The sequence below is a fragment of the Sebastes umbrosus genome, chromosome 2 (assembly GCF_015220745.1).
Source record: "Sebastes umbrosus isolate fSebUmb1 chromosome 2, fSebUmb1.pri, whole genome shotgun sequence".
Classification (NCBI taxonomy): domain Eukaryota; kingdom Metazoa; phylum Chordata; class Actinopteri; order Perciformes; family Sebastidae; genus Sebastes; species Sebastes umbrosus.
Window position 1 is genome coordinate 5,001,471 of NC_051270.1, and position 22,680 is coordinate 5,024,150.

Genomic DNA, 22,680 nt, shown 5'->3' on the forward strand with positions numbered 1-22,680 from the left:
CTAAAATCGCTCCCCGCTCGTACGTCGAGTGGTACCAGAAAGCCAGTCAAAACTGTACTCAGTGGGCCCAGAAACACACACTGAAAGGTTTGGATGCAATTCACATATAGGTCAATTAAATGCAACAACATCTGCTCTCTCCCTACCATTTGCATATAGCATTCATATGTTAATGATGTCCCTTGTTTTTTTTTTCTGCATGTGTGTATGTGCATGTGTGTTTGTGTGCGCTATTTGTTTCTCTCTGTGTGTATTTTTTTTTCCTGTACTTCCTCCCCTCCTCCCAGTCTCTTTGTATCGCCAAACAAAAAGAGATGCAGAAAATTTGGATTCATACTTCCCTTTTCGGAAAAAAAAAAACAAAACACAGATACTCCCGTCCTATTTTTCACTTCCTCTCGCCTGACGATTAAAGGGGAGGTTAGACGAGTGCCACAGTTGTTCCATTGCCGTGCCCCTGATTTTCGACAAGAAGCCCCTTTAACAGCAGAGAAGGCAAGGCCCTCTCTCTTCCCCAAGCAGCTTAATGCCTTATAAATCAATGATGACACAGATGGACTAGCGATAATCTATTTAGAATGCCTCACAGCAAATATTGTTGTGCAGATGATTAGACTGCCAGTTATTTTAACTCAGACCCCTAAACCCAATCTTCCGCTTCTTATAATGCTCCTCAGATTTATGGTGGTAATTTGGGATTTGATATTTTTGTTATTTGAAATAAAATTGGCAAGAAAGACATGTACAAAATGGCAGAAATTAAAAGTGAAATCAGGTTGTCGCAGGGGCAGTTTGTGTGTGTCGAAGACAGAGGGTGTGTGTGTGTGTGTCTTGGGTGGCATGGGCAGCTTGAGGAACAAAAGACATGAAGAGGTGCTGGTGTCTGTGCCAAGGCCATAATGATAAGGCATGTTTCTTTAAAGAAGGGGGGGAGACAGACCTTTAGCAGAACTGTATCTCCAGGGCATTTGTGTGTGCATGTGTGTGTGTGTGTGTTAGACAGTCTAGTGGCACGAGGGGGGTTAATGGCAATCCAGGGTCTCTGCCCCTTTTCATGGTCGATGGGTCTCAATTTAGCGTGCAAGGGTGAGGAGGAGGAGGAGGAAGAGAAGAGAAGAGAAAAGGAGGAGGAGGAGGAGTGCAAAAATGAAGTGGAGGTTGTCAGACGTGGCAGCTGCTCGGAGGCCCTGATAAATATAAGCCCTTATTGATCGGTTGAAAATGAAAGATCCCCGAGTGGCGTGCAGTATTTAGCTTCTTGTCTGCCTCGTGTCAGCGGTGGCCTTGCCCTGGAGGGATAGATTTTCAGCTGTGCCTCCGGGCACCGCGGCGCGCATGGCTTTGATTTCATCTTTAACCTTTTTCGGCTGCGTTCCCTTGACCTCTGCAGCGTCGGCCCGCTGAATTTGTTAGATTTTCATCTTGGCACGGACCCCATCCCGCACCTCATCTTCTTCTTCTTCTTCCTCGCCACCCATCACTGTCTTCCACTCTTGTCCGTCTTCCTCCTTCGCCCTCTTCAGGTCTATATTTCATCCTCGCCTCCTCTTCTAATCTTTTCCGCTCCTCTGTTTCTCCCTCTAGGTGGCCATTCCAGTAAGCAGTAGTCAGTCAGGAGTGACAGCGAGAGGCCACTTGATCCTAACAGACAGGTTGCACTCCAGTATGCAGTTGGTGTGTTAAGGTAAGCTCACACACAGTTCAGACCTTAGCCTGTAGGAAAATGTCCTCAACTTGCACATTTTTTTCTAAACCCCGTATGATATTTTGTTTCTCACACTCTAACGATAAAAGAACAAGACACATACACACAAATAAATGCACACATACGCTCACACACTCCAACTGTTCGTCGTTCGCTCACCATTTAGTCTTATCCCCAAAGGCACTCTGTCTTAAACCAAACACACACACACACACACACACTCAGAGACAGTCACACAGCTACAGTACACTGCTGCTATGTGCGCAGACAGAACTTGTAACAATCTGGATTGTGATAATCTATGATAATCATCCACCACATGCCACCTAAAAACGCACATGGGTGGCATTCAACACCCACACTGGCACATTGCTTCAGTGCATCTCGCCTCCCTCTGCCGCTCTCCCCAATGTCACTACCTCCAGCGTCAATGTCACCACTCGGCTCCTTATTTCTCTTTTATGTATGAGGAGGCTCGCGCCGTAACACGCCGCGAAGGGGGGTAAAAAAGGAAAGGAATCTCGAACAATTTATGTTTGGCATTAGTGTAATTGAATCCCACTCGTATATCAAAGTAAGAAAGTTGCGAGGTGGTTGGTGATATAAATACGAGGTAGGGATCCATGAAAACACGGATCTGTCCCTCCCCTTTTCCCTTGTCTTCCGAACAATGTCTCCCATCTCTTTTTTTTATTCGCTCCCTCTCTCCCCTCCTTTAGCTAGATGGATGATAAATTCCCAGCCAGAGAGCCAGCAACAGCTGTTGGCAGACAGGCCTGATATGAGAATAGCAGCATAGGATGAGCAGGCATTAAAAATTAATATGCTATTTAGCCTAGGTGTATTTTAGGTATTTGACATTTTCATGTCCGGGACAGACTAAATTTATTCATAGTACAGAAAAAAAAATAAAAAATAAAAAAAATACGAAGAGGAGGAATGGGTGTGGGGCGGGGGACGAGGGGTGGGGGAGACAGAATGCAGGGAACACTAACTGAAGGCCATTTGGGCTTTATGGTCACCCTGTTTCACCTTGCCTCCCACCGCACTGATGTAAGGGGATGGGGGTGGTGGTGGGGGTGTTTAACTATATGTCTGCTACACAGTAGAATGTGATAAGGGCTGGTAGTGCTGATCACACCACACACACAAGTGGAAACCGTTCGCCAGCAAAACCGCCTCACTTTTATCTACACATGGAAGGTCTAGCTCAAAGATAAGTGGGCGTGCAAGCAGTACAACAGCCAGGCTCCCATTTAAATGTTAGTACCATATCCTTGTTGAAGAATTGTCCTCTTTCACTGCCCCCTCCACTGTTTTGTTGAATCAGTACTTACATGACTTTCTAATATCAATTACCACAATATTCAAAGCTGATTGTATATTGTGTTTTCCACTTAATTTATTTACTATTCATGATATTTTGATATTTATTTTGTTGTAAAATAAAACTTTGGTATCGGAGACTGACATCACCAGAAAAATGCACCCATCAGCCGATTGAATGGGCGTTATCATCGGTTGTCACTACCATTCTATGGTTCAGACAGGCCAAACTGCACCTACCACATTGTGAAAGTGAAGACTTTCAGCTGTGTTCAAGACCGGAGTTTTATTTTGCAAGTTACGTTAGTGACGTTTGTCACATGTTTCGTAGTGATGGTTGTCACGTGTTTTCCGTACTGACTCCATGTTGTTTCCGTACATGTTTTACTTAGTTTACGTACTTACTTTAATCCCAGCAAACACAAGACTTTGAAGCGGGAGACCGGTGTTTAAGACCCATGTTTTGTTTTGCAAGTTACGGTAGTGACGTTTGTCATGTGTTCTGTAGTGACGATAAAGGCCTTCTGAACCTACTAGAAGGTGTAGCAGGTCCCTTCTAACCCATATCTATGATAACCACTGATAACACCCATTCAAAGTGGTTTCAAAGTGGGTTCAAAGTGGTGGCATTGTTCTGTTCTCTTCCTCAGTGGATAGAGTTGTTCAGTTGTGATGGAGACGGCTCAGCTGTTATCATGTGAGCTAAGTTTAGCCACTTGACAACAAGTGGTCGTACATGGCGAAGATCTTAACCCCTGTCCATGATGGAAGAGAGACATTAGGGGGATAAAAGATTGCCTATTATCATGTGACCAATATTCCATACATGGTCACGTGTTAGTAAGTGGACCCTGTAATGAGAATTTCTTGTCAAACAGACATTTACATTTTCCCGATGAGCGAACTCTTGCGGTCATGTGAGTGATAAATTTCTCTCGGAAGCAAAAAAGGTGGAAGTAGCGTGACTTTACACCACAAAACCTCTTTGGAAGGAGGTAAATGGTTTGCTCAACCAAGCATGTGACTTTGACACGGGAGACGGGACGTTTGCATCCCTTTTTTTCTTTCCTTTAACAACAGTTAGACATGACCACATTATTTTCCTAAACGTAACATTTTGTGCGAAACAAACCCGTTACTGTAGTCGTGGCAGATCAGAGTAAAGGTGGTTAAAGATGATTTATCAAGTCTTTTTGGAAGGTGATGTGTTAGAACAACACTCTTCCCAGACTTCACATCTCAATTCCAGGAAGAGGACACTGTGAACATTTTTGTGAAGAATAAAAAAAACAAGATGTACAGAAGAGTTGAGCTGCATGTTGAAGAGGAAGAAAGAAATACTGTGGTAGAGTAGCAGTATCCAGTATTCTCATCTATCCAGATTAGAAACTTAAACGCCAGCTGTCATTACAGACAAAATACTCAGCAATGTAAACTTTACATTCTGTTCAATTATAAACATGATTAAATGCAATTCTGCCTGCAAAATACACCATACACACAGAAATGCCTGATTTTTGGCAATAAATTGATACAATGGGTTTTTATGTTGTAGATATTTGGGTCTTGAATCGCTGCCTCTTTTCCAATGGCCCAGGATTAGGAAACTCCTCCGCTGCTACAGAGCCACTATTCCGCAGTCAAACACAAGACCCCTGGAGGTCCAGACAGCAAAAGTACAAGTCCCATGCTGAGCCATGCTAGGACAGTCCTCTCTCTATATCACTCCCTCTCTCCGTCTCTCCCTTTCCCTCCCCCCTTGGTGATTAATGGCTAATGCTGCTCTAGTACATCTCTATATCCCTCCTCATCCCTCCCTCGCTAATCGTTGTGAAATCTTAGACATGGCCTGGATTTGGCCTCCTGGAGAAAGAAGGGGGGGGGTTGGATTGGATTGGAGGGCAATTTCCACCTCCCACAGCATCCATATCACTTTTGACTTTCTTCTTCCTTCATATTGCCGTTGCTTCCCTGTCTTCATATACCATAACACATATTTTTGTTCATGAAGATACAGATTTAGGGCAGTCGGTCGGGGGAGAGACACTTTCCTCCTCCGTACACTACCTGGGTGCAATCCAACTCGTATCAGTTCATGGCACTGCAGAGAACAATTTTCTACAAATCACAATTCATGTCTCGTCTATTTGGAGCAAATAGTAAAATGTGTTCTTGTGAAAATGGACTACCGCAAATCACTTCTCTTTCAAACTAAATTCTGACATCACGAGATAGAAGGATGTACAAGCTGGGCTCTTTGAGTGTACGTTGTCCGCTGCAATATGCTGATCTAAGGTATAAAATCTAAAAATAATACAAAAACATTCACCTGACATCAGTGATATGTTTCTTTACTTTGTTAGTAAATTGTTTTACGGTGATAAAACAACATATAGTTGTCGTATTGGTAGTTAAATATGTTAACTGTTAGGTTTGCTAATGGCTCAGTTGATGCCGTGCTCAGTTGTAGCTAGTTCAGTTTATCTCTTCGCAGAAGAGAACTGGAGGGGCCTCTGCGAGTGCAGACCTCCGCCTTCGTGTATCCACCCCGTGATTGGGATCTGCTCCAAAATGTGATGGGTTCTTTCAGACAAACCGCTGTTCGCGTCCCGTGTGAAACTAAAATTAACGTTGACTTATTTTGTCACGTCGGTCTTTAGTCACGTGACTCATCGGTATCGTCAGTCACGTGTCGTCAGCCCCGTGAGTCACTAGTCCCATGAGTTGCTAGTCAGTGAAGTTAACTTCAACCACGACCATTTCCTAACCCTAAGTAAGTGGCTGTGTTGCCTAAACCTAATTTCCTATGAAGTTTATTTTGAAAGGACGCATGTAATGAGCGTATATTGACACGCCGTCTCAACTCAAGGTCCACTTACTAGCTTTTTTTCCCAGTGATTTCAATCACAATCCCCGTCTCTGCCCAAGGATGGTTTATGGCGTTATGAATGTGAATGGGATCTTTCTCCGGCCGTCCACCGACTCCTGATCGATGACGAAAAGAGAGAAACTCCATGACAACTCTAACCCCATGAGCAAACTTCAATTTACTGGTAAAGACCCTGAGAGGTGGTTGAAAGCTTCAGCAAAGCTAGTAAGTGGAACTTTAGTTAAGGTTACTTTGTCAAAGTACAATTTTCAAGGAGGAGAATTTTCACCCTCAAGTTACCTCAAAAGTGAAGTGCAAATAGTAGTGGATAATTAGATGAAGGTGGATGTAAACCTATCATCAACTAGCATGGAACAGCATCGCTACAGTATCACTTCTCATTGCCTTTATTTATACCTCTGGTTTAGCAATTACTCACCTTCCACCTCTTTCCTTGCACCCCTTCATTTTCTCTCTTTTTCACCTCTTTGTCTGCTAATTATTTTATTTCCTTTCCTCCACTTTCACCCTCCCCCTCGCCTCTTTCTCTCCATCTCCATCGCTTCCACACTTGGCAGCAACTTCCCGTCGCACAACTACAGAGTACTGTATATATACGCTGACTGTTATTACCTTGGGGAACGTTTAGCAGCTCTGTGTTTAACACCATATAACCTCCGCTACATCAGCGGCGGCAACGCAGAGAAAAAACCTGGGAGGTGGAAACCAGAGACGGCTTGTGTTAGGTGAGTGTTTGACTGATCACCACGATAAAGACGACAAGAGAGAGAGAGAGAGAGAGAGACATGGAGAGAGAGAGGGAGAGGGAGCATGTGACAAGCCCGCTTTATTTCAACCTATTGGATGATCAGTGATTCTTAAGGAGAGGGAAAAAATGTCTTGCGATATCTCTCACTACAAAGTAAATAGAAATCAAAGCCCCTTCACGCTCCGAGACAGAAGCACTATATGAAAGGAACTATCTTAACAACCTCCTTCATTTCTGCTCTTTCTTCCTTCTGTACTTCCCATTGATTTCACGTAACCGGTGTTAAGTGAAACTATTTGAGAGGCAATGGATCCACTTGACTTTCTGTCTCAGAGGTAGGCAGTGATTGGCTCCCAGTACGGTCCGATACAGCTTCCACTAAATCTATCTAACTTGATTTTTTTATTATTCCTAATTATGTGATCAGACTTTCTTTGATATCCATTCAACAAATGAACCCCTCTGAGACCCACAATAGACCTGTTTTTGTCTTTTTTTTTTAGGGGGTTAGAGGGGGTCTTTAGGGGGCGATAGCAGGTCAACAGTAGATGTCACATAGAAGTGGTGTACATCATCTGAAAGCTGGGAACCTGAAGATTAATTTGAGATGCAGCTCAGCACTGTGTGTCAAATTAATCTGGTCATAAATCTGAAATAAACATGAATTAATAAAATAAATGAATTAATTAAAATAAATTGTAAATGTGTATAAGGGCTTATACCATTATGATGGAAGTATATGATGGCCATCCCCATGCTCTATTAGGTCTCATAAGTTGTTCAAGCAATTTTTTGGTTGATACCATTTGTTACACAGATTTGTTGCTAAATTAAACCATTTTTTACCACTCGAGAATTGATAAAAATTATTAATAATCCCTCCAAAATACCACATTAAGACACCAAGACCTTGAGGGACACCATAGAAAAAGCCATGCTGTGATTTGGTATCAAAAACCTTTGATATTTGGAGATTTCTGCAAGAATTGCATTTTCCGGCGATTAGATGTCGAGCACTTCTGTTGTGTAAACTGCTCAGGAACCCCCTTATTGTCAATCTAGCTAGGAAAGCCATCCATCCTCTGAATGGTCTAGGTCTCTTGTTTGTGGCTGTAAAGTTTCATACAATTGGGCTCATTGGATCCACAAGAGTCTCAGCTTTACAGTGATAACCCAATTTATGCAATTAAAAATACCCCATTATGCAGATAGGCGGACATTTATACTGCATTTAAAAAACTGCATGTTTTTTGCCCAAAACTGCATGTGATTATCATAAAGTGGGCATGTCTCTAAAGAGGAGACTCATGGGTACCCATAGAACCCATTTTCTTTCACATATCTTGAGGTCAGAGGGCAAGGAACCCCTTTGAAAATGGCTATGCCAGTTTTTCCTCAATAAATTGTAGCGCAACTTTGGAGCATTATTTAGCCTCCTTCCCAACATGCCAGCATGACATGGATGGTACCATTACCAAACCAATTCCTTAGTTATGTTAGATTCATATCTGTAATGTCACTGCAGCTCTAAAACTGAACCTACTAGAGCTTCTGAAAGACAGTAAAGTCGGTCGGGATTCTCGCAATCCCGCAGGTTTTAAAGGGTTAATAGTAACATTGAGACATCAAGGTAAGTTTTTGTTTTTTCTCCCTTTGAGTTGCTCACAGTTTGTGTGACGGTGTAGTTTTCTAAGTGCCTCAATGGCCAATGTGCCTTTGAGTCTGCAGCCTCTTGGCAGATCACTGTCTCTCCCTATCATTCAAATACACCCACCCTCCCACTGACTAACATATTGTACACATGAGCCAGCCCCCCCCTCCCCTTCACATCCCTCTCCTTACCCCCGACTGCACCCCACTCACCCCCCTTCTCCCCGATAGGGATCTGTGGGCGTTGATGTCTGTCTCAGAGGACTTTTAGAGGGGTAGGGGAGCAACTTGACAGATAACAGGACTACCAAAGGAGTCAAAACCGAGCCGCGTCCATGTCCATCAATGTGCTTGTCCACAAGCACGGGAGGGAAAAGTCACGTAGACCAAACATCGACAGCAGCCCAGGGAGAGACACTGTCAGGTGATTATAAAAAGGAAAAAAAAAAGAGATTTAAAGAGGGTGATTGGGCGCTGAGACATGAGCTCACACACACTTACACACACAGACACACACACACACATCCGTTCAGGGGTTTCTCTCTCCGTCCCATCATCCTCCCAGGATATCAGGTTGTAATTGATATATGGGCTCGGCTGTCTCTCCCCACCTCACTGTCGTACGTGTGTGTGCGTTAAGGTCGACTTCATCCGTGATTCTTCCTATTGCCCTGTCTACGGGCTGACCCGCCACTTCCCCCGTGCGGGACGGACAGAGATGGATGAGCGCAGGAAAAAAAGCAAAAACGAAATAAAAAAAGACGATGCGTCATTCCACAATTCCACAAAAGGCCTAATGTGTTATCAAAGTAACTTCCAGCATATTAGCGACAAGAAGCCCCAACCCCCTCATATCCTCTGTCCCCCCCCCCACCCTTCCACTCCACCCAACACCCACCGCCTCCCTCTCCTCCTTTGTGGCATTGCTCGCTCGCCTCGGCAAGCTTCCTGAATTAAACTGCCGGCTTCCTGTTCTTTTATATGCACGGCCACATCTGGGGCGCCCGCTCGCAGGGCCCCGCCGCTTAATAACAATCACCTTCCCTTTCACTCGGCCCTGATTGTTTCTAATTCGCCCTGACAGATAGTAGCTGACAAGCCGCCCGCGCCTCCCTCCCTCCGTGACCCGAGCTCACTCAGCACACTTATAAGGCCTGTCATTTTTAATATTTGATTTTCACTTCGTAAAAAGTTATGTGTTTTAGAGCTGCCACAGCCACAGCCACCATCGCCACCTCCCCCTCCTCCTCCTCCCCGATCGTATGATGAAATCAGTATTTAACTGAAACCACGTCCAATGGCCGTCCCTCCCTTCCTTCTCTCTCCATTCTTGGCCCTTTCACTTCATCCTTTTTTTTAAAGCCTCCTGCTCTCCATCTCTTCTTCCTCCTCTTCCATTAATTGTCTTTCTCCCTTTCTGCTTTCATCATTTCCACCTTCTCCTTTCTTTCTTGTCTCTTTCACTCAATCTCTTCCTCTCTATGAACACAAAGCAAGTGGGAGAGTGTAGCAGCGGGATTGTACCGACTCATGTAAGCCAGTCTCTAACCCACAGTGAGCCACCTTTGCAGCCACATTCATCCAGGCGCATACAGTACAAAGCCACACGGGCTAAGAACAGAGCTGTGCGTATTGACAAATAACCGGCGTCCACATCCGTCCGTCAGACACGCAGCTTACTGGCTTCCAGCGTTATTTGCTTTCCATTGATTCCCATTAAAGGTATATGGGGCCATGTAAAATGCATATCAGGTAGGCTGATCATTAAATGAAAGGATGGATTCATCGACAGCTTGACGGATGACATTTTGCTGCGCGATCCATAAAGCCCTTCAATAAAAACACAATTTGGAGCTTAAGACAAAGAAGAAAAAAAAGGAAAAGAAAAAGAAAGGCATTTAAGGATGGAGAAGGAGAGAAAGACGATGATTAAAAGATGGATTCACAGCAGTACACAAAACCCATCTTCACTACCACTGTGCATTAACACAACATTGACACAAGCTTTGTTTTTCTCCATCATTTTGACTGATGTTGATATGATATCCTGGTGCTGAAAGCTAATAGAAATAGAGCGCCTAAGTTATTTCCACAAAATGTGCATGGTCACCGGAGATCCATTTTTGGCATTTTACCTTTATTTGACAATTAATATTGAAATAAACAAGACACATGGTTTTAATCTGGCCGGGAATGGAACCAACAGTCAGTGCCAATGCCGTCCCCCTTCAGGTCTTACACCCTGTATGTAGCAAGGCAGAATGCAAGGTTACGGAGGTCAAGTTGGTGGATAGGCCTGGAAGTTCGCCTCCCGTCACAGACCTTTTAGTTAATGTTCACCTTTTTATTAGCTGTAACCACAGATGTTCCCTAACCTTAACCAAGTGTTTTTGTTGCCTAACCTTAACCATACCTGGTGGCGCCCCGGCAGTCACAAAGCTTAATTTAGAGTCAGCAAGCTTAATGCATTATTATTAAATATTTGCAATGAGCTAATTGAGCTAAGCATTGTTTATATTACTTCAAATTGAGACATAAAGTATGGGATTAACTGTAAACATTTGTCTATTTTGTATTATCTTTCCTAATTGCCGCCATTCAACACACACTAATTCAACACTGGCTTCCTCCTAACCTTAATCATACCATAATTGCCATGTGCGGATATTCCAGAAAGCGAGAATAAAAAAATAAAAATAAAACAAATGACGGCATTAAAACAAAAAAACAAAAACAAACTTTTGACACAAATTGGTTGTTTTTTCAGAATTTTCCAATATCAATGTTTTTGTCTGGCGATAGAGTTGGACAGGTGGCTTGCAAGTCCCATTCAACACTGTTATGATTCACCTATAATAAATATGACTGTTTCCTGACCGGCCACCGCTATAATTAAAGATTGCTACTTGGCTAGGGTGAGGGAAAGATCGTGGTCTGGGCAACTACTTTGGTGTGTACAGTTTTAGAGGGCTGGCCTTTCTCCTCTTATCTTCTGTCAGGTCTCTACTGACCGCTGTCTTGTGGGGCATAAGGTACCTAAAACATACTTATGGTTAAAATAATCCAACATTGGTCATATTTAAGCACTGAAAAAACAACGGATGCTTCAATTTTTCTTGTGAGGACAGTCTCCTGGTCAAAAGGACACATGTGTATGCCTCTGCACTCTGCATTATGTTTTCGGGTTGTCTGTACATCCGTACGTCTGACACATTCTCGTGAACGCGATATCTCAGGAACTCCTTGAGGGAATATATTACAATTTGGCACAAACGTCCACCTGGAATCAATGATTAACTGATTAGATGTTGGTGGTCAATACTCAAGGTCACTGTGATCTCACAACACACGTTTGTGGTCATAACTGAAGAATTCATATACTAACATATTCACATAAAATGATCAAATGATGAAGTGATGACATTTTAAATTGACATGGATGTAAATTGCAACTTGACTGGTTGGTGGAGACATACAACTGCAAAGTGGTAATTCAAGTTTCATAATAAGATATATTTTTCATATACATGTCATCATACATAACGCTCTGCGCCAAGACAGTGATACCACAACAAATAATATATCATGAGTTCACTAAATCATCCACCAACTCTGCAAACACTTTTTTTTTTGTTCTGTCATTGCAGTCAGCCTCGTGCACCCAAACATTGTCTAACAAACACCCAACCCCCCCCCCCCCCCCCCCCCCCCCCCCCCCCCCCCCCCCCCCCCCCCCCGCCCCACTACCCCGCCCCGCCCGCCAAGACATACTTCCATTTCGGGACACCGAGGTGCCCGAGGCGCACCCACTGCCAATCTCCGTCTTTACCCGACGACAAAAACACAACTAATTGGAGTACCACTGCATGTTTTCACTAAAGGCACAATTTAATTACATCTGAGCTGGGAATGAGTATTTTGGGAATGTCTGTATGTTCATTCAAACAAATGGAGCGAATGAAAAGCAATATTTGTTTTGCTTTGATTAGCAAACGGGCAGGGTAATTTGTTAAAGAGAAAATGAGTGAGGGCAGAAAATCTCTGTTTAACCCCCAGCTTTCCAGTGGTGGGCTTCTCTCACACACACACACACACACACACTTCATGCCCTCCCTAAACGTTCGTGCCCCTTCCGTCCTAAACATTAATGAACTTTTGCTCCTGGCTTTGTGACTCTGACCTCCCTCATCTGCTCTCTTTTTCTTATTTCAATCCCTTTTTGTGTGTCTGCCTTTCTTTCTCCCTGATCCAGAGTCTCTGTCCTGTGGTCCTCCTGTTCATAAATCCTTTATTAATAACTCGGTGAATAATGTAAAGAGTATTGTTTTCTCCAAGGTTGTATTAATAAACATGAATGAATTTATTTGTCTTCACCAAAGCATGATTAATGCACATTAATGCCTGGATATTGCTCACTCTGCCCTGCATCACCAAGCACATATCACCCCCCCAACCTGTCTCTCCCACCAAAAAAGGAAAAAAAAAGACCTATCAACATTAAATATTTATGGCATAATATTAATGGTTTTGTAAAGAAAATAACAAGTTATTAATCCTCTGATTAACAACTGATTAACCTTTTTTATTAAACACGTGATCCGTGCATCATCGACTCAGGATATGTCGACTGACTGCGCTGCAGAATAATTATTTTTGTGTCTTTTCTAATTGCAAAAATCGCATGGCTGAACTATATGTGTGTGTATGTGTTCTTTTGCCTTGACACATGCATAGATACACCACTCGCACTTGTTCAAACAACACGAGATGTATGTAGCCCGAGATTACGACGAGGGATAAAGGAAAAGGAAGAAAATAAAACACACAAACATAACATAACTGGCACATTCTTTCACATTGAGGGAGAACAAGAGCGGCGCCTAATTTTAGCAGCGGATCTTTTTTAAAACAATGGGGTTTAATTCACATATCCGTTTATTCTGCAGTCACTGGCATGGGGTGGGAAAGTGGAGTGAAAACATGGCTGAAGGACAAAACGTTTTTTCCCGTTTTTGCTTTTTGTCTCTGCTCATCTCAACGCTATTGTCTGTGTATTTTTAGTTCTCGTCAACTGAAAGACAGTTATGTTGTGCTTTCTGACATAATGGCAATGGCATTCAGATTGGAGAAGACTGAATTAGACACAATTTTAATCTCTAGATCAAATCCATCCACTGTCTTTTAATTTGTTATTTTATAGTAGTGTTATAGAAACGGCTCAGTGTTTGTACATTCAAAAGTGAAAGTAGTCATTCAGATTTTCAAAGTGTAATATTATCGGTTATATTATTGAATTATATAACCAATGTCTTAAAGCTTCAGTCGGTAACGTTAATAAAAATACGTTTTTGTCATACTTGCTTAAACTGTCAAAAAATCTGGTTCCGTGCCCGAAGGAAAACAACCAATCAGAGCCGAGGACTCACACTGTTCGTGAAGCTCAAACTCCGATCAGACTGCCAAACACGGCAGCGCTGATCAAATATAAATTAAAATTCTGTTACTACATTACCTATTGCTCGACTCAAATGTTTTCAGAAACATAAGTTTGGACCCAGCCGCCATGTTGAAAACAGTTGAGCCAAAACCGACGTTACGTAACAAGCGTAACAACGTAATGTAGCAAACATAACAACCGTAACAACGTACCTAGTATAAATAACAACTGAGTGGAATTTATTACATAACAAGCGTAACAGTGTTACGTTACAACCATAACAACTGTAACAATGTAATTAGCATACATATATAACAACTTCCCTTAGCTGAATTCATTACGTAACAAGTGTAACAACGTTACGTAACAACCATAACAACTACAAAAACATAACTAGCGTAAATATACAACAGCTGCCCTTAGCGGAATTTCTTATATAACAAACGTAACAACATTACATAACAAGCGTAAAGTCAATGTTTCCTTTTTTTTTCACACGAGACAGGAAAATCGGTCTCCTTGGTGAAGCTACTGTGTTTATTTGACCTATCCACCACAACTTCCACCCGCTGTTAGTCGACTTTCTTGCTTGTTATACTTGCTGTTATACCACTTAACTTTAAATAACATTATTTTATATATATGTACATTTACTTTTAATAACGTCCACATTCAACGTATCCGTGCTTTGCAGAAACGTACAATGCCACCATTTTCCCCTGCTGAATGGGCTATTACATTAATACAATTTATTAAACAACCATATTATTTCATCTATTTTGCCATGCTGTCTCAACACATGTAGAGCGAGTACATCTGAACAGCATGCTGTATATACATAAGCTATTCCTGTTTGAATTGTCTTTGTGTAAAGGAAGCATGAAGTGTCAACACAGCTTCATTTCCTGCGACCTGACCTTATAAAACCAAGCTCCCCACAACAACTCACCTCAGCCATTTCTGTTACTTCACACTTTTTTTTTCCCATGAACCTTTGCTTACAACCTTTCTAAGCTACACTGGGCTTTTCTTCAGCCCTGTTTGCCTGTTTTCAGATCCGTTAAAGGACTGATCATTGTAAAAGACAGCGGCAATAGATGTCTTTTTGGTGAGCTGCGTGAAGGGACAAGTGTGTCGGGGAACACTTGTTGGGGAGTTTCTTTATTTTTTTTATTTTCTTCATGCCTTGCCTATGATGGATCGCGGCTCATTCCTGCAGGGGGTTTGCTTTGTTACTCTCCCCCCCTTTCTCTTTTGCTCCCTCTTTCTTTTCCTCTCCCCCCCGCTGTTCTAAACACCAACAGCAGGCCTCACCTTGTCTACTTTCTCTTAACCATTGAACCTTGCATATAGGCCACTTTCTCACATTTCTCTCTCTTTTTCTCGGATCTATTATCTCAACATTCACGTCTCAGTTATCTCTTTTAAAGAAGTCGTTCCATCTCCTATTCTTTCTGTTTTTCTGTTCTCTCTTTTAACTCCTGCCATCCTGGGAATCCACACAAACCACAATGGCACAAAAAAATGCAACCTTTGAACATGCTTTTAGTGCAGCTTGTCCTGATTACAGATCATTTTATCCCCGTCAAAAAACATCTACTTGTGTTGTAATGTTGCCCTGGATGCTGATCCTATTGAGGTTCAACCTTATTTTACTCTCCCGGAACTCCCCATAAGACCTGGATTCATCACACGTATTCCCCACGGCCCTCCCTCCTGTGGTCGCTTACTTTCTTTCTCTATACCAGCTCTGTCTCCTACCAGCTCTCTGTTCTTGCTCTCTTCACATTTCCTCTCTTTTTTTTTTTTTTGGGAAGATATCATTTTTTATGCTATCATCAAAATGAATTAGTCTGATCCCAAAATACGCAGAAGGACATATGGTTTGGCCCAGTTTTCTGAGAAGTGCCGGGTTCAGTTTTTGGTCATTCTGTGAAAAGGATGTGTGCGTGTGTGTGTGTGTGTGTGTGTGTGTATGTGTGTGTGTCCTGTCATTTACAAGTTGGATTTTCAGGGCCTCTTGGGAGTCGGAATGTATTTATAGTGCTGCTCACACAGAGGTGGACTTCACAGTAATTAAGAAAGCAGTAAAGGTGGTTAATTCTACTTTTCTGATCACTGTTTTAATCTTCTGTCCCGCTATTCTTGAAAGACACACGCACACACACACACACACACACACACACTGAGAGCGGCAGGTACATGAGCTTTAAGCCTCTTATGACTCCGTGTCTCCATGCAGCGCAGACACAACACCGTGTCAGGGAGAGGTTTAGGCATGGTGCGGGCCTTCCTTAATTACTGGGGGATTGCTAAGCAGATACGACTGTGCTTTCACTGCTGGGTCAGTGGCGGCCTATGAGATTAGCTGTACACACTAGCTTCAGTCATAAAAAAGTGAGAAACATGTTCCGACAGAAGTGTAAGACAGGATAGAGTTCCCTTAATGCACCACGCTAGTATTGATTGATTGCCGCTCATTTCCCATTCATCCTGTGTCATAAGTCATGAGTATGAGGCACGTCTCTCGATATATTTCTGTCATGAAAAGTGTGAATATTTATAAAGGCCCGTGCTCCCCAGTCACCTCCAATATCTACAAAAAACTTTCTGTCTTCGCTCTGTAACACTTTTATTGGCTGTAGTAAAGAAACTCGCTGTGTGAGTAGCAGCCTCTTATTTTCAAAGAGGCCTTTGAATGTAACACACACGGGACTCGAACGATCTTGTCTTTATTATTTAAAAGAATAGTAGAGATGTGAAACAGGATCGTGTGTGTGTGTGTGTGAGTCAGTGAGAGAGAGTGCTGTCACTAGTAACTCGTCTGTAATGCCAAACCGTTTTCACTTCCAACGTGTCAAGTACAGACGCTTGGTCAGTGCCCCTCGGCATCTGATACCGATGCACTGATGCACCCTTTAACATCTGTAAACACATCTACGTCATTATTAGATGATTAGAGCAACTGATGTAGTTTAAATAGTGAGACGGATGGATCAATCAAACACAGGGCTTTCACCCTGTCCGTGTCTCGTGTGAAATCAAGTCAACTTACCATAGTAACCTTTTGTTACGCAACTTCCAGACTTTACTAACGCCGTTATAACAAGCGTTATTTTAACCAAAACCAGGATCTTTTCCTAAACTTAACCAAGGACTTTTGTTGTGTAAGTAAACCCAAAAACTAAGTACGCTTTGAAAAGAGACTGTATGCATGTAACAAGCAGAACCTGTACGCTTCCCGTGAACACGGGAGTTTATTTTGAAAAGACACCATGTACCATGAGCTAGAGGGTTACCTAGAGCTTCATAGTCTGAAGCATAGGGCCACTAACCAAGTGTTGGTATTTGATGAGTTGAGCGTGAGAACGTGTTGGTAATGCTCAAGCTGACATATCAGGCTATATGAAGGCCCCATACAGTCTCACGGCACTTCATGAAATAGAAAGTAGCTTTAAGAAAGAGAGCGTGGTCTGGGTTAAAATAACTCCGGAAGTGACGTAATTTAAGTTCGGAAGTAACAAATAAATCAACTTTGACTTGTGGTTTCACACGGGACATGAACAGCGGTCTCTTGGGCAAAAGCAAAAATAAACATAGATACATCTAGAATCATATATTTCAGTATATGATACAGGTGAAAAAAAATAATAAACAGTTGGAGAAACATTAAATGCAGATGCTTCTATACAGGATATAGGGGAGGGGTTTGAGTATGTAAGTCATACTCTATAGCCTTCAAGAGTCAACAGACTTCAACCTAATTAAACAGCTATGGGAGCTGCTGTATGGTTCTTGCATTGCGTTTCGACAAACTCGTGCGTGCGCCAGCAAACCCAAACGATTACATAATTGTGTCAAGCACGCAGACCCGGCACATGCCTCTTGAAATTTGAAACGTCACAGTCAGAGGCCGAGCTGACTGCCCGTGACTCCCTGGTGATGATTGGCTTATTGGTCTGTGGTGACTCTGACCCAATCTGAACCTTCAAGAATGTGTGACAAGGAGAACTGAAGCTGTTCTTGAGGCTTGTGGTGGACCAACATCATACAGAGATTTGTCTTTACTTTGTCACCCATTTGTATTTAAAGAACTTCACTTGAGGCCTCAACCCAATTTTTACCATACTCCCATTACCCTAGCTGAGCCTTAACCTGTCCTGATTCTACCTCTAAAAACTCCCCGTAGAAAAGGGACATTTTAGCACACGTATTGAGTCATACCTCTTCTCTCAGAAAGTAGGGTGAACACCCACTTTTCTCCTCTCTCCGGAGCACAGAGGCCTGTCACTCTGCTGTGCACACATTCGATTTGTCACTGAACAAATGCAGAGACGCGTCGAGCGCAGTCAAAACACTCCAAACCATCGCGAGTTTCAGTGGGAGGGTGACACTTTCGCCTCCTTGTCACCAGCGTGAGTTTGGACGTACCATCACAGGAGTTTCGGTGACAGCCCGGTGAAGGCTGCTTTGTTTGCCTAAGTCGTCTCCATTCCCTTTAATGAGCCATTATGGTTATGTTTTGTCTCAGTCGTGTTCGTTGGCTGGCTGAGTTTCTGAGACGGCAAGACAGAGGAGAAGTGGGTAGGGGGGCGGCGGTGATGGGGTGGGGGAGGCCCCCTGTCTTCAAACCTCCTTGTGGTGTTTCTGGAAAGGGAAGCTACTGGAGAGAGACATTCAGTGAAAAAGTGAGAGAGGAAATGTAAAACAAGTTTGTAGTAGTATATTGGAGTGGGTTCATGTTGTCCACTTCTGATATCGTGGGCTCCTTCAAAGGGGAGTATTACAAAGAGCATGGAAGCAAAGAGATAAAACTCTGGTGTTTTTTTTTACAACAGCTGCTGCCGCCATTTCGGACTGAAAACACTTATTATATTCATATATTTTTACTGTTCAACACAGGCCATTTTGGTAGATATATTAAATATGACAGTAGAATAGAAATAATTTTGTTTTACTTTTGTTCGGCACTTTGTAGGCAGACGTTTCACTGCCGTCCGGTAGTCGCTTTCAGTCCGGAAGCGTAACTCTGCTGCTGGGCGCTGATGTTGCAATGAAAGAAACAACTGACTTTCACTTTTTGGCAATATACGTTCTTTGGTATTGGGGCTTTGAGAATTCACCGGCCAATTATGACCAATTAAATTACAGGTGGCCATATTGTTCCATTATGATCTACATCATTTTGCTGAGTTCTTTCCACTTCTTTCTACAAAATAATGGCAACAACTGGCCCTCGGAAACTCCCCTTGAACTAGTCCTGGGAGAGAGCTAGTTCCCTCGACTCCTCACCTTAACTCTGATAACATTTCTACTATCTCTCTTGTAGCTCTTATATACATCCCGAATCAAAAGCCTGAGTCTTGAAGCCAAACTCTCCACCGTACTTCATATCCTCCTCTTCGTTTGTCTCTTGCTCGCCTGGAGGTGCGAGGAGCTTCCTGCAACAGAGCGGGATGGAAAGAGATGGGATGTTGAAAAGGGGGGGAAGAGATGAGGGGAGTTGGGTGGCTAAGCAGACACTGTGACAACCCACCTGTCAGCAGGTACTCAGTATAATTGGTAAACGAAGGCCGCGGGATAGTAGCGGGGGCCCCTTCTCTTCTCTCTGTCTTCTGCTCTGTTCTTTGTTTGACGAGTATTTGAAGTTGCCAGGCAGTCATCGGGAAGCTCGTTCCTTCCTTGTTTGGTTCAGAGGAAGACAGAGGCCAACCAGGAGAGAGGGGGGGAAAAAAAGGGAAAGAGGCGAAAAGAACACATGTTAAATATGAATCGCTGAAGGCGATTAGCCAAGGAGTGGACGGCTATACGCCGGTACGTGTCATTGCGGATCGTGAATGGATAAATGTATGTTTCATCCGTATTAGACATTTCCTCCTCTCTCAATGCCAATTCCAGCCATCAGGCTCTGTTTGCCCTCTAATGAAACATATTCATCTTCATCACACCCTCTCGCGGCTCTCAGACTTACTTTACAGCATAGTCAATTAAACCCTCAGGGACCACTCTGTGCGAAAAGGGATATATAATGCTTTGACATTTCGGCGAGTCCACATTAGGCACGCCCATAGAACATTCTGCTTTGAGCTGGATGGGAAGGAGTCATAGCCGAGCCTGGAGGTAGAGGATAGCCAGTCAGAGGGATTGGGTCTCTTATAAGCTAGTTAGCTCTTTGGATTCAGTTACTTATGCTGATGTAATAGGGCAATTGTAAGCTGATACTGAAGTCTCTCTGTGACCCCTACACTGGCTCTTGTTCTCATATTAGGCTACCTAATATATACTTATGCGTATATAGTGTAACGGTAGACTAATACATAACTAAAGTGGACTGAACTCAATTGAGGAGTGTATTAGTGTTATGGATCACCATTTAGGCTTCTTAAATTTTCATCCTTCAAGGGACTTTTGTTATCTAAATCTGGCATTGTGTGCTTTGCTTGCTTGAGTTGGTCCCTCCTAGACATTCATATAGTCATTGGAACAGCCGGGGTCAGCAGTGTAACGATGCAACGCAAGTCTCATAACAAGCCTCCTGCTCCAGGGCGGTGTGTGTTTATGTGTGTGTGAGTGTGTCCCCTAGGCTCCTAGTTGATCCTGCATCTCGATGGCACGAAACAGCTTTACAGAGCCAACGTCTCCTTGAGGCTGATCATCACCCCCTTTCCTCTGTCATAACCCCCCTCTGACTAGGAGGCTCTTACTTAGATGTGTGTGTGTGTGTGTGTTCACATGCGTATCTTGAAGGCAACTCCGTACCCGGTTAAGTGTCAAATGTGTTGACGAGAGTCAGTTTTATTGTTGCATCATATCACACGGAAGGATTTGTCATTTTAAGAGGGTGATGACACGCAGTGTACTTGTTTTCCTCTGAACCACAGTTGAAAGTTTTACTTTGGTGCATTTAGATTTACACTATACTGTAAGTACAGCCTGTAAATAAATGACATGGAAATAGTTTGACAAAAAAAAAAAAAAAATCTTGATTCTCAATTCAATGACATCTTCCTCAGTGTACCAGCAGAACGAGGAGCGTGTCTACATCCGACGTCTGTGATGATCCTTGAACAGAGACAGGGGTTACAACCCAGTATCACTACTAATTACATTCATGTTGACAGCCCAACAAACACCGGACCTTTATCCGGGAGACCCGTGTTCGAGACTGTTTTTTTTTTTTTTTCTTTGACGTTTGTGACGTATTTACATTAGTTGTTTCCTTACATGTTTTACTTAGTTTACTTACTTATTTTAAGCCCAACCTACAAAACTACTTGTTTAGGTTTAGGAAAAGACTGTGGTTTCGGCTCAAATGAGTACTACGTAAATTACATAACAAAAGCATGGTGAAATAAGTAAACGTTGACTGTTGGTTTCACACGGGACACAAACAGCGGTCTCTTGGTTGAAAGTCCTGTGTTTGTTCGGCGTATCCATTGACCCCGACCACCACCGCAGGTGGACTTTGGTGCTCTTTATACTAAGCCACCTGACTTCCTCCCTTACTCCGGTCACAATTATTACGGCCTCTAGAGGTCAACATTGTCTTCTTGTATTCGTATCCGGGATCAACGATGTGAATAGATGACATTGGCCTTCTGAACCTACTAGTTGGTGTAGCAGGCTCCTTCTAACCCATAACTATGGGTCTGATAACCGATGATAACGCCCATTCTCAATCAGCTGATAACATCCGAAGCGGTTGCACCACAGTGTAATTACCATACAAAGATATTAAGAAATTATTATTATTATTTATTTATTTTTTTAAATCTGTTTGACAATGAATGCTAAAAATGTTTTAATTTCACAGAATCATAAATGATCAACGTTCTCCCTGGCAATAGGGTTATATACTATGTTTTCATTCTCTTTGTGAGACACTACATATTGTATGTCTGAGAATTTCATCATGTGGCGCCTTCAGACTTTTATTAATCATAATGACTTGGCCAAATCAATCAAACCAAAGCAGGTCAATTTGGTCAATTTTGGGAAGTCAAGCAAATGCTTCTAATGTGCTTAGACGGTCTTAGGATTTCTGTTTAATGGTTCCTGGTTAAAACTCCAGAAGGGGACTTTTAGAAAAGTTTGAAGAAATTTTCAATTCCCCGGCTCCAAGCCATGGTTCTTAACTTCACTAATATTGTATTCCTTCAATTATGTCCAGCTGTCACGTTCCACGGATCAAGGTTTTTAATTCATAGCAAGCCATCTCAGATTTCCTATTGAAACAGGGATAATACAGTTGTGTTTTTGTTGAGGATACTAATGTCGACTGTTTTATGGCGGATTGTACGTGATTCCTATTTGTTGATTATGTTTGTTTATATCAATAGATCTGTGTGTGTGCGTAAGATGGGTAAACTCTATTTGATATGCCCAGCCACCAATATGTAGAACAACAGCGCTAGGCTTCTATTGTCTTGTGCTGCTCTATGGGGGTTAGCTGGCACTGCATGTGAACAGATGTGTTTCAAATCATTGTTGTTATTTACCAGTGATAGGCTAGAGCTCAAGAAAATGTCCCCCTGTTCTGATTTATTCATTCGGACAGTGGATTTATGCAGAGATGCTGAAAACCTGGATCTTTTCTGCATGGATAGACGGGCAGATTTATTATTCATGAAGCTAATGCATTGTTTCTGTTGCTTTATATCTCTTTTTTGTTCTCTCATCCTGCTTTTTTTTCCCTCTTTCCCCCCCTTCTTCTTCTTCTCGTTGGTGCACTGAATTCTCTCAGGCAAAGGTTGGCAGTTAAATGTCTGTGTTGAAATGAGAAGTTTGAAAGACGAAGCGCTATCTCTGTATATATGTGCGTGTGTGTGTGTAAACTGATTTAAATCGCTCTTTGAGCCCTACAGAATGGCGCTTTAAATGTTAAATGGGGGTTGAAGCCTGCCTGAACTAATTTGTAGGGCTTT

General features: G+C 42.6%; 1 protein-coding gene across 6 annotated transcripts in view; it reads left to right on the forward strand.

The window, feature by feature from the left end:
• The window catches only part of znf536 (zinc finger protein 536), a 306,471-nt gene that overhangs the window by 137,168 nt on the left and 146,623 nt on the right, over positions 1–22,680 (forward strand). For all 6 annotated transcript variants that reach the window (XM_037792176.1, XM_037792166.1, XM_037792185.1 and 3 more), the window contains one exon: positions 1,585–1,684. The gene's annotated coding sequence lies outside the window, so the exon portion shown is untranslated. The remainder of the gene's footprint in view (positions 1–1,584; positions 1,685–22,680) is intronic.